The following is an 11,105-nucleotide window of genomic DNA, read 5'->3' as shown; positions in this document are numbered from 1 at the left end:
GTAAGCACTCCTCTTCCCTCTATTCTCAGCCAAACACTGGTACGAACTGTTTGCTACTGCTGGGATTAGAAAGCATTTGTGGAATGGAAGATGCCATTTTTGGGGGATTGTTCCCAAGCTGCAGTACTTTGTGTTCAAACATCTCTCAGCTTCCTTGGTGAAAATAAGACCAAGGTTTCCATGCAACATAGAGGAAGAAAGTAGGTGTTCACCCCAGATGGGACTCGAACCCACAATCTCTGACTTAGAAAGCCATTGCCTTATCCATTAGGCCACTGGGACTCTGAAGGCCAACTGAAGAAGGGATGGGAATTCCCTCTCATAAGTGCACAGCGTGACCATTCACTCAGAAGCCAAATACCCCATTTAATCACCTTACAGAAACGTCTGCATCCCCTGGCAGTGAGGCAACTAGGCAGGTCTCTGACAGAGTTGAGCATCACCTTTCTGCCAGCCATTTTTAGAGAAGAACCCTATCCTAGAGTCACTCCTCCCTCCTTCAGCACCTCCACGTCTGTGGCTCTGAGTGGCAGTAGGATGATTAGGGGGTGAATCTGAGGCTGGAAGGGGAGTAAGGTTGGCTTGTAAGGAGTAACCAGGTGGCGCAGACCCAGGGGGAGGCTGTGGGCTGCTGGTCAGTTTAGATCAAAGTTGCACAGCAACCTGACACCCAGGGTTATACCTCGTCAGGAAAGCACGGTCATGCTGCCCAAGTCTGAGTCACGTCCGCAGCCTGGCCCGTCCCGGCAGACAGGGTGCAGAGCCACGCAAATCAATGGCAGGTCGAGTCGGGAGCCTCGGCTCTTTCCGCTGACAGCCACACAGCGCTGCCTAGCGCCCAGAGAGCCTCCCTCGTGTTCTCCCGCAGCAGCCGCCTGCCGGGGTGGATGGGAAAAGGAAGCCCTGCAGCCTCATTCTGGGACAGGAGGCCCTCGCCACACCCAGACCTGGCTCTTGCCTTCAGCCCAGGCAGCCAAAGGTGCCGGGGAGCTCCCTGGCAGGCGGCCGCCTCAGCCACCTCTTGCCTCATGGCCCAGGCTCTTGGTGCTCTGCTGGTCACAACCTAGCTTGAAGGCCCAGAGGGAAAAGAAACAAGCACATGCATAACAGCAAATGGTTTTGATCCATCAACCTCCAGGCTATTGGCCCAGCATGCTTCCGCTGCGCCACCCAGTCAGCACTATCCAGATTAGTGCCTTATGAGCTCTCGTGCTGGCAGGCAGATGCACAGGCTGCTAGGCAGCTGCCCTAGTCCCAGGATTTTACAGCATCTACAGGGTAAAAGGATCTATTTGAGGTTTAGACCCCACTGGGAGCTGGGTAGCTGAGTGCCGGAGACGGGAGCACTTCTTCAACTGTTTTCAGTTAAGCCTTCAGCTTGTGGGGGACGAGGTTCAGCCTTGGATCTGTGTTTGCAGCAGGCAAGCGCCTCTGGCTCAATCGGCCCCCCTCTCTGTCTTAGCAGACTAAAACCCGGAGCAAACGCACACGCCTTGCAAAGGAAGAGGAGCCGGGATCTTGAACAAATGTCCACATTTTATTAAGATGACGTTCAAAGAAAAAAAAGGGTATGGTACAGCATTTAGGCGTAGAAGTTTCTGGGGATCAGGAAACAACATACAGATTACCCAGGGGGTGCGAAGTTCGGATTAAGATCGGGTGGCGTAAGGAATACATAATCTGCAATAGCCCCGACTGGGGGTAAAAGGTTAATGTAGAGACATTGAATTAGAAGGGTATGTTGTCCATGTGAGGACTACGTTCAGGTGTGGAGCATAACAAGCGGATACGAAGATGAGGATGGATTGACCCGCGTTTGGTGAGTTTTAACGTTCAGTGTTTTTAATCTTTGCCAAAATCTAGTTTAAGCAGGGTCAGTATGAACTCTGCCTTGCCATCTGTTGGTGATCTGTTGTAAAGGCCTTTTGAAGTTGATGTCATTTGCATGGTTACACCCACCCCAGATTGCATGATGGGAGTGCTTGTCCAAACGGTCATTTCAGCTGCTGTGGGATCCCCAGTCTCTTTGTTATTGGGGCAGGAGTAATCCAGTGTATTTTCCTGTTCATTTTGGACCAAGGACAGAGTAACTGTAGCTGGCATATGAGGCCTGAGCGCTTGACCCTCACCTGGCAAGTACTCACCATTAAGGGGTCTGGGTTCCAAATGCCAAAAGTGTATGGGAGGTTGGAATGGATATTTGTTTGGTTTTTGTTTGCCTGTGTTTGTTCCTGTTGGTTTCCTTTTTGCTGTCCCTGGTGTGTAAAGACAGAAGCATTTTTGAATCTTTTAGAATTATTGTTAGTGGTGCAGTGCTGAAGTCACTCATCTTAAGCTTAAGGCATTAGATCTCTTTCACAGTATATTTTGGTCCTGAGAGGTAAAAGATTGCTCTGTGTGTGGTGTTATGGAGTGAGATAGAAAAGCTTGGTTGTAGAGGTGGTGCATATGCCAGAAAAGTCATGCCTCCCCAGCTGCAGTCCCTGAGTCCCCTCTGCAAAATTTCCTTGCAGTCTGAGTGGAAAAAAGCATATTACCAAATGAAGTTGTTGCAGCTTATTTCCCTGCCCTGCCCTCATTAACCACTACATTTTTACAACTTTTAGTGGGTAATTGAGATCACAGCCCACCAGCCTAAGTGTGTCTCAAATTTACACTTAAGCATCAATGAATTTAGGTCTGTAGTATAGAACAGCAATTGTAATAGAATTGTGAATACCAACATTTTTAAACCACAGAGAGAAAAAACCATAAATTCTTCTTCGAGTGATTGCTCACATCCATTCCAGTTAGGTGTGCACGCCGCGCGTGCACGTTCGTCGGAAACTTTTTACCCTAGCAACTCCAGTGGGCCGGCAGGTCGCCCCCTGGAGTGGCGCCGCCATGGCGCTCCATATATACCCCTGCCGGCCCACCCGCTCCTCAGTTCCTTCTTACCGCCGTGTCGGTCGTTGGAACTGTGGAGCGCGGCTTAGCTGTCCTCCACGTCCCTAGCTCTCCTTGTTAACTCTCGTTATTGTTATAGTTGTTAGTTAGATCGTTAAGTGTAGTTAGTAAGTAATTAGGTGTAAATAGTGTTGTAGATAGTTATTCGCCGGGGGCCGTAGCCCTTTCCGGCACCCGGCACCGGGCTCATGCCTGGTTCGCCGGGCTTCAAGCAGTGCGCGGCCTGTAGGAAGCCTATGCCTACCAGCGACCCCCACGACGCGTGCCTGAAGTGCCTGGGGGAATCGCACAGATCGGACAAGTGCCGCATCTGCAAGGCTTTCAAGCCCAGGACAAAAAAGGAGAGGGACCAAAGACTCAGGACTCTCCTTATGGAGGCGGCACTTGACCCGGTGGCTTCGCAGGCCGTGATCTCGGCGCCGGCACCGGATCGCACCGGCACCGGGAAGACTCCCCGGCACCGACCTTCTCCGGCACCGGGTGCAGAGCCGAGACAGTCAGCGTCTGCTACTCCAGCCAGGCAGACCCGACTGGAGCGCCCGGCCTCGGCATCGGCCGCGGCGCCACCGGCACCGTCGACTCCGGGCCCGACGGGTCCGTCGAGTCCGGTGCCGCCGAGCTCCCCCATAAGATCTGGGGTTGAGCTATTGGTCCCATCCACGCCGGAGACCTTCGCCTCGGCACGGGACCTTATTGCCCTAACGGAGCCTACTCAGCCGCCACCCCCGGTACCTCCGGTGCGGGTCGCATCTAGAGGCAAGCCCATGATGTCGGCACCGTCTCGGGACTCGCGCTCACGATCCCGGTCCCGACGCCACGGCAGATCAAGATCTCACCGCCGCTCGCAGTCCCGGCACCGCTCCCCTCGGCGGTACCGGTCGCACTCGCGGCACCGATCGACCTCCAGACGGTCGCGGTCGGACTCCAGCCGCCGATACCGGCACCGTGACTCCAGGAGCCAGTCCCGCCGTCACTCTCCGCACCGGTCGACCTCCCGGCACCGAGCTGGTAGCAGGTCCCGGTCCCGGTCGACCTCCCGGCACCGCGTCGGTGGCAGGTCCCGGTCCCGATCCCAGCACCGAAGCGGCGGCCGGTACCGGTCCAGATCCCGGCACCGAGACAGAACCCGGTCCCGATCCCGGCACCGCTATGACTCCCGGTACCGATCCCCGGCACCGAGAAGATCTTCGGTGCCGACTCGAGCAGACCCTTACCAGTCAGGGTCGGCCCCGCCGTGGCCTTCTAGGCAGCCGTCGGTGTCTTCCCAGACAGACAGCGGGTACGCGTTGGGCACCGACTGGCAGGCGGCGCTTTTCCAAGACCCGCCGCAACAGGACCAGGGCCCGCAGCAGTGGGGGTTTTGGACCCCATGGGCATACCATCAAGCCCAGGGCCCCCAACAGCTTCCTGTTAGGCCTGCGACAGCGGAGCACAGGGTGCCGGAAGCCTCGTTGTCTCGCCCCCCTCCCTCCCCGGATGGAGAGGAAGGGTCCAAGCAGCAAGACTCCGCTCTGGCTCCTGAGACAGAGGCGAGGGCCGAAGGGGACCCCCCATTGGACACTCTCTTGCCGGGGGTCTCCTCATCCTCCTCCCCTGATGAAGCGGTGGCTGGCACCTCCTCCAGTAGCCCCCCACCGCTGGATCTCAGGGCGCACCAAGACCTCCTTAGGCGAGTAGCTCAGAATCTGAGCCTACAAGCCGAGGAGGTCTCTGAGATCGAGGATCCGATTGTCACCATCCTCTCGTCGGATGCTCCCACTAGGGTCGCCCTACCCTTCATTAGGACGATCCAGGCCAACGCCAACACAATCTGGCAATCACCGGCCTCCATCCCCCCTACGGCGAGAGGTGTCGAGAGGAAGTACATGGCCCCCTCCAAAGGCTACGAGTACCTCCATGTCCACCCGACACCGGGTTCCCTGGTGGTGCAATCGGTGAATGACAGGGAGCGTCATGGACAGGAAGCTCCAGCCCCCAAATCCAGGGAGGCCAGGCGTATGGACCTCCTTGGACGCAAAGTCTACTCGGCTGGGGCCCTGCAGCTCAGGGTTTCGAACCAACAAGCCCTGCTCAGTAGGTACGCGTTCAACTCGTGGGTGGCAGCGGACAAATTTAAAGAGCTGCTGCCCCAAGACGCCCGCCAGGAATTTGCGGCCATCCTAGACGAGGGCAAGAAGGTTGCACGAACATCGTTGCAAGCTTCGTTGGACGCTGCAGACTCGGCTGCCCGCACCCTCGCCTCGGGGGTAACGATGCGCCGTATCTCCTGGCTGCAGGTCTCTGGCCTTCCACCGGAGCTCCAACATACCATCCAGGACCTCCCGTTTGAAGGCCAGGGCCTGTTTTCGGAAAAGACAGACCCGAGACTTAAGAGTCTCAAGGACAATCGGGTCATTATGCGCTCCCTAGGGATGCACACGCCGGGAACGCAACGCAGACCCTTCCGGCCACAGCAGCAACAGCAGCGCAGGCCATACCCCCAGTTCCGCCAACGGCAGGACCTCAATAGGCGCCGTGGCAGGAATGGAAGGCGTAGGCATTCGGGGAACCAAGGGGGGCAGAATCAAAGCTCCTCTAAGCCCCCGCCTGGACCCAAGCCTTCATTTTGAAGGTGCGCCCGAGGGCGCAGTAACAGTTTCCCCCACGGATCCTTCCCCCCCGTTTTCCAACCGCCTTTCGTTTTTCCTTCCGGCGTGGACCCAAATGACATCGGACCGCTGGGTCTTGCGTACGGTGCAGACGGGATACCGCCTGCAATTTACATCGTTTCCTCCTTCCCGCCCCCCTTCCTCGTCCCTCTTCAGGGACCCCTCTCACGAGCAATTCCTTCGACAGGAGGTACGGACGCTCCTCGACAAAGGAGCTATAGAGGTGGTTCCGGAAAACGAGAGAGGCAAGGGGTTTTATTCCCGCTACTTTCTGATCCCCAAGGCCAAGGGAGGCCTCAGGCCTATCCTCGACCTGCGAGAGCTCAACAAATACCTGGTGAAGTTGAAGTTCCGCATGGTATCCCTGGGGACCATTATCCCATCCCTGGATCCGGGAGACTGGTACGCCGCCCTCGACATGCAGGACGCTTATTTTCACATTGCCATTTGGCCACACCACAGACGGTTCCTTCGTTTCGTGGTGGGCCCCCTTCACTACCAATTTGCAGTCCTCCCATTTGGCCTTTCCACGGCCCCGAGGGTCTTTACAAAATGCATGGCAGTCGTTGTGGCACATCTTCGGCGCAGTCGTATCCACGTGTTCCCTTACCTAGACGATTGGTTAATTCGGGGCACGTCGGAACTGCAAGTTTGCAGCCACGTCCGCGTGATCACCGGCCTGTTTGCTACCTTGGGCCTCATGATCAACATGGACAAGTCCACCTTGATCCCCACGCAGAGGGTGGAGTTCATCGGGGCCGTCCTGGACGCCACCGTCGCCAGGGCTCTTCTGCCGTTGCCGAGGTTCCAGGCATTGTCGGCGATCGTCCATCGATTGCGGGCAGCCCCCTTAACATCCATACGGACATGTCTAACCCTGTTAGGCCATATGGCAGCATGCACGTTTGTGACCGGTTATGCTCGGCTCCGCATGAGGCCCCTCCAGTTGTGGCTCATCGAACATTACCGGCCGGCAAGGCAGCCGCTGGACATGCTGATCACAATCCCCCAGGGGGTATTAGATTCTCTCGACTGGTGGCTGAACCAGTCGGTAGTATGTGCGGGGCTCCCCTTCCACCCGCCTCAGCCCTCGGTGTCCCTGACAACGGATGCCTCAGATCTTGGCTGGGGGGCCCACCTGGGAACCCTGAGAACACAGGGCCTGTGGTCCCCGCAGGAGGTGAGGTTGCACATCAACATGCGGGAGTTGAGAGCGGTCCGCCTTGCTTGTCAAACATTCTGTCACCAGCTTCAAGGTCGTTGTGTCGCGGTGTTTACCGACAACACGACGACCATGTACTATATCAACAAGCAGGGCGGCACCAGATCCTCTCCCCTATGTCACGAGGCGATGCAACTCTGGGACTTTTGTGTAGCCCACTCCATTCACCTCACGGCTTCCTTCCTCCCCGGAGTACGGAACACGCTGGCGGATCGCCTGAGCAGATCCTTCCTATCGCACGAGTGGTCCCTTCGCCCGGACGTCGCCCTCTCCATCTTCCAGAGGTGGGGTTATCCCCGTGTGGACCTCTTCGCGTCTGGGGGGAACAAGAAGTGCCAGGCGTTCTGCTCCTTTCAGGGCAGGGAGCCCGGGTCTATAGCGGATGCCTTCCTTATTCCATGGACGACCCACTTGTACTACGCGTTTCCCCCTTTCCCTCTGGTCCACAGGGTCCTTCTGAAGGTGCGCAGGGACAGGGCTCGCGTGATCATGGTAGCCCCGGCGTGGCCCAGGCAACATTGGTACCCCATGCTGCTGGACCTGGCCATAGCCGACCCAATTCCCCTGCCCCTTCACCCGGACCTGATTACCCAGGAGAACGGGTCTCTCTGTCACCCGGACCTGCAGTCGCTGCACCTAGCGGCGTGGTTCCTGCGTGGCTGACCGGTTCTGAACTGCGCTGCTCCACACCGGTACGGGAGGTGCTTTTGGGCAGCAGGAAGCCTTCCACGAGAGCGACTTACTCGGCCAAGTGGAAGCGTTTCTCCTGTTGGTGCGTGGAGAAAGGTCTCCGCCCTATGGAAGTTTCGGTGGCCAATATCTTAGACTATCTTTGGTCCCTCAAGCAACAGGGTCTGGCGATATCGTCGTTGCGGGTCCACCTGGCAGCTATCTCCACCTTTCACCCGGGTGGGGATGGCCGCTCCGTTTTTTCTCACCCGACGGTGTCTAGATTCCTTAAGGGGCTGGAACGTTTATACCCTAACGTCCGACTCCCTGCTCCAACATGGGATCTTAACCTGGTGTTGTCTCGGCTCATGGGGCCCCCCTTCGAGCCGTTAGCTACTTGCTCCCTACTTTATCTCTCTTGGAAGACTGCCTTTTTAGTTGCTATCACCTCAGCTAGGCGGGTGTCGGAACTCCGGGCTCTTATGGTAGACCCCCCGTATACAGTCTTCCACAAAGATAAGGTACAGCTGAGACCACACCCTGCCTTTCTCCCCAAGGTAGTCTCGACCTTCCACATCAACCAAGAGATATTCCTCCCGGTTTTTTTCCCGAAACCTCACTCTTCAGGCAGGGAGCAGCAGCTCCACTCGCTTGATGTCCGTAGGGCTCTCGCGTTCTATGCGGAGAGGACCAAACCGTTCCGCAAATCCCCCCAGCTTTTCGTGGCAGTAGCGGACCGCATGAAGGGGCTTCCTATCTCCTCACAGAGGTTATCCTCATGGGTTACTTCCTGTATCAGGACCTGCTATGAGCTGGCCCATGTTCCTACGGGCCGTGTGACTGCGCACTCTACCAGGGCGCAGGCGTCGTCGCTGGCTTTCCTCGCCCGTGTGCCCATCCAGGAAATCTGTCGGGCAGCGACCTGGTCATCGGTCCACACCTTTGCTTCCCACTACGCCCTGGTCCAGCAGTCAAGAGAGGACGCGGCCTTCGGATCTGCAGTGCTCCATGCCGCAACTTCTCACTCCGACCCCACCGCCTAGGTATGGCTTGGGATTCACCTAACTGGAATGGATGTGAGCAATCACTCGAAGAAGAAAAGATGGTTACTCACCTTTGTAACTGTTGTTCTTCGAGATGTGTTGCTCACATCCATTCCACACCCGCCCTCCTTCCCCACTGTCGGAGTAGCCAGCAAGAAGGAACTGAGGAGCGGGTGGGCCGGCAGGGGTATATATGGAGCGCCATGGCAGCGCCACTCCAGGGGGCGACCTGCCAGCCCACTGGAGTTGCTAGGGTAAAAAGTTTCCGACGAACGTGCACACGCGGCGCGCACACCTAACTGGAATGGATGTGAGCAACACATCTCGAAGAACAACAGTTACAAAGGTGAGTAACCATCTTATCTGCACTTATATACTGCAAAAAAGACCCATAACACTAAACATAAATATTCATTTTCAATTTCTCTTAATTCACTTTGCTTTGGAATCCATGTCCCTTGCCTAACGAGACTCTTGTGGGTTCGGGTGAGTCCTGAAATCATGAACTGCTAAGTACTGTTCAACTGTTCTTGATTCATATCACCAGGATAACTACATTTTATTACTCCTGCCCTAATAACAAAGATACTGGGGATCCCACAGCAGCTGAAATGACCATTTGGACAAGCACCCCCATCATGAAATGCAGGGTGGGTGTGACCATGCACATCAGCAACAAAAGGCCTTTACAACAGATCACCAACAGATGTCAGGGTAGAGTTCATTCTCACCCTGCTTACATCCTCCCCCCAGCCAAGAACTGGTGGTCCTGATAAATCACATTCCCTATTATACCAACTCATTGGTGATGAATGCTGAAGTTATGGCTAGCAAAAGTAGCCACCCATCTCTGCCCTGTAGCATCCAGCTTAGCCCTTGTTAACACATAAGTCAGTGGATTGTTCTCTGTCCATACCTGAAACTGAGCACCAGACAAGTAGTCTCAAAATTTCTCAGTGATGGCCCATTTCAAGGCCAAAAACTGCAGCTGGTGGATGGGATAGCGAGTTTTGCTATCAAACAGTCCTCAGCTGGCAAAGGCTACAGATTTACATTTGCCTTCTACTTCCTGGTACGGGACTGCTCCCAGACCCTCCAAACTGGCATCAGCATGCAGGATAAATGGTTTTTTTCGGTCAGCGAGGACTAGGACTGGCACATGAATCAGGCAAATAATGATTTCCCGTAAAGCCCTGTCACATCTCTCATCCTACCATGTCCCAAATGGAGAGGAGAGGAGCCCCTCCCCTGTCTCAGGCCAAGTACACCAGATCTGTAGGGGTGAGGTGTCTATGGCCCAGCTCATACCAGGCCAGGCCTGCCAGAGCTGCTGGGGAGAGGAGTTCCTCCCTCAGCCCAGGCTCACCGGAGTTGCTGTTGCAGTGGGGGAGAGATGTCTCTCACCTGGTTCTCAGATGCTCTGGTGAGAGGGGGCAGGGGGAAGTTTTTTCTTTCTCCCTGCAGCTTAAACCTCTCACCCCTCCCACCACCACTATCTACTCTAGCCTGATCTCTCTCTCCCACCTCAATTCTCTCTTTCCTGGCTTCGTTCCAGAGCCCTCGCAACCCAATTCTCTGCCCTAACCCTGAGCCCTCTACTGCACCCTGAACTTCTCATTCTAACCCCACTCTAGAGCCTGCACCCCTAGAGCCAGTGCCCTCAGCCCCCTGCACTCCAGCCCTCTGTCCCATGTAGCCTGATTTAGGGTGTACCAATAATAATTTGGATAACATGATGAAAATTTAATTTATTAGCTTACATTTTATTTAATTTAATTGAGTTACAAAGTTACAGTTGCATTACTGCTATTCAAAAGATACATATGGCATTATACGCAACAAAGTTTTGGTTAATGTACTCACACCCTTCCTTGATAACTTGGTAATAAGAGACACAGGACCAGCCTTGCACTTCGGGTTTCTCAATTCTTGAGTGAAAGATGCAGTGCTTAGAAAAAGCTAATGTTACTTAGGGTTTACTTGACTATGTTAAACTTAAAATCAAAACCTAGTAAACAAAGAATAAAAACTTAGGGAAACTGAACTTAGCCTAGTTCCCTTGAAACTTAAAGTTTAAGAACAAGTACAGCCTACTGATAGTAGATAGAGAGAGAGAGTGGAGGAAGTAAATCAGAATGATAGAGCAAAGTGCTCTAGCGAGGTGGGTTACCTCTTTTATAGGGCACAAGCGCCAGAAATCCTTCCTCCTATGCCCAAATTTCATTCCTCACCCACAAAAGGTTAGGGTATGCTTACTTCATAGGCTAGTATGTTTGTGCGTGTTGATGACATGTACATATGCACATAAGTTCCCCTGTGGTGTACCTGTTAAGTCTGTGGGTACAACACTGAAAAAAAACCCTATGCCATTCTCCATTGTCGATTGGTCTAGGTAAAGGTCTTAGACAGGCACGGGTACTTATCTATTTAAGTAACAAGATAAAGGTCAATTTACCTTTCTGAGTAAAATGTCACAATATAGATATGCTAACTTTGCCTTAACTTACCATACAGGATATGGCCTGTAGGTCCTCGTAAGTCATGTGCCCCAGTCCCCTAATCATTTTTATTGCCCGT

The 11,105-nt window shown here is 54.5% G+C and overlaps 1 non-coding gene across 1 annotated transcript; it reads right to left on the bottom strand.

Moving 5' to 3' along the window:
* Positions 1-209: 209 nt before the first annotated feature.
* TRNAR-UCU lies at positions 210-282 on the bottom strand. The gene has a single exon. It is a non-coding gene; the product is annotated as a tRNA-Arg (tRNA).
* Between the last annotated feature and the right edge of the window lie 10,823 nt (positions 283-11,105).

This window comes from Gopherus evgoodei, unplaced genomic scaffold, assembly GCF_007399415.2.
Source record: "Gopherus evgoodei ecotype Sinaloan lineage unplaced genomic scaffold, rGopEvg1_v1.p scaffold_209_arrow_ctg1, whole genome shotgun sequence".
Classification (NCBI taxonomy): Eukaryota; Metazoa; Chordata; order Testudines; family Testudinidae; genus Gopherus; species Gopherus evgoodei.
This window is presented reverse-complemented; position numbering and strand designations above follow the sequence as displayed.